This window comes from Siphateles boraxobius, unplaced genomic scaffold (assembly GCF_051911475.1).
Source record: "Siphateles boraxobius isolate OS27281-9 unplaced genomic scaffold, OSU_SipBor_1 11, whole genome shotgun sequence".
Classification (NCBI taxonomy): domain Eukaryota; kingdom Metazoa; phylum Chordata; class Actinopteri; order Cypriniformes; family Leuciscidae; genus Siphateles; species Siphateles boraxobius.
The window spans coordinates 18,192,245-18,193,568 of NW_027508711.1; the positions used below are offsets into that span (position 1 = coordinate 18,192,245).

The 1,324-nt window shown below is 35.6% G+C and overlaps 1 long non-coding RNA gene across 1 annotated transcript; it reads right to left on the reverse strand.

Moving 5' to 3' along the window:
- Positions 1–239: 239 nt before the first annotated feature.
- LOC143757724 (uncharacterized) lies at positions 240–998 on the reverse strand. Its single transcript, XR_013210796.1, has 3 exons — positions 879–998; positions 434–510; positions 240–296 (listed from the first exon to the last, which is right to left on the reverse strand). It is a non-coding gene; the product is annotated as an uncharacterized LOC143757724 (long non-coding RNA).
- Between the last annotated feature and the right edge of the window lie 326 nt (positions 999–1,324).

Consider the following 1,324-nt stretch of genomic DNA (forward strand, 5'->3'; position numbering starts at 1 on the left):
TTACAAATTTATATTTTTTTAATGTTCTATGAGAAAATACTTTATCTCAAAACTTTTTTTAGTCTCAAATATTATTTTTTGCTATTGGTATGAAAACCTTTTCTCTCAAATATTATTTTTTCTCTCATGAAATGCTTTTTTGCTATCAGTGTGATAACTTTTTCTCTCAACCTTTTTTTTCTTCTCTCAGATCATTTATTTTCTCGCATGTAATAGAGACACATTTCTAGCTCCATACTTACCGGCTCAAACGGTAGGACCATAAAATCTTGAATTCCATACTTCCCTCTGAAAGCCTAAAAAAAACGTTTCTGTATTAGGTACATTCATCTTATCTGAAATACAGTTATCTCTCTTGGAATTTCCCCAGAAATGGAAATCGAACAACTGAATCAAGAAAAGAAAATGAAATGCCATAAAACAAATACAACACCTGCTTCTTTTTAATGTCCCTCAGAGCGGCGATGTCATCAGGCGCATCTGACGGCACACTGGTGACAACTCCAGTTCCTGTGACCACAAATTAATTTCAACAACCTCCCATAATGAGATAGCTTACTAAACGTTAAAACGGTCGATATTAACATTTCTAAGGTATCAATTTGGGGAAGGCACTTTCAGGGTATAATAAAAAGAATAACTGGCGAATCACATTAGGTGAGGAGCAGTTTGTGATGGGAGTAATGTGGTCCGCACAGCCTGAGGGAACATTCATTGCGGTCATTTCCATATTCATCTCTCCGAGCTTCGCTGTACTCCTCAATGACTTTACATTGGCTTTTAAAAACACGCGGTATTGCCCTGCGGCCGTTCAGAGATGCATCTTGTCTGTGCAGGGGTAATGTGATGCGACGATATTATGGGGTGCTGTCGGGTACCTTTGTCTTCTTTAATGGTGAGCATTGGCAGGGCATAAATGGTCTTGTATGAGGTGAGGGGGGCGTTCAATGCACAGCCCAGGATGTCCTGAAAGATGGGAGAGAAAGGGAGAGAGAGAGAGAGAGAGAGAGAGAGAGAGAGAGAGAGAGAGAGTAAACAGCGCACAAACTGTCATACATGCACAAGCTTGATTCATTTTATGTAGTTTATTAGTAATATTAACGTAAAAGAAAACGTTAATATTACTGTTATTTTATATTATAATAGAATAATATAAATATAATATAATACAAATGTATAATATGTAAATTTACACAGAGAACAATGTTCTTTTCACATTTTAATTAAAAACAAAGAAAATGTAGGCTAGTATTTTTAGGACAAAGGCACATTATAATAAGACAACTATATGCACATTACAATAATAATTCATAATTACTGATAG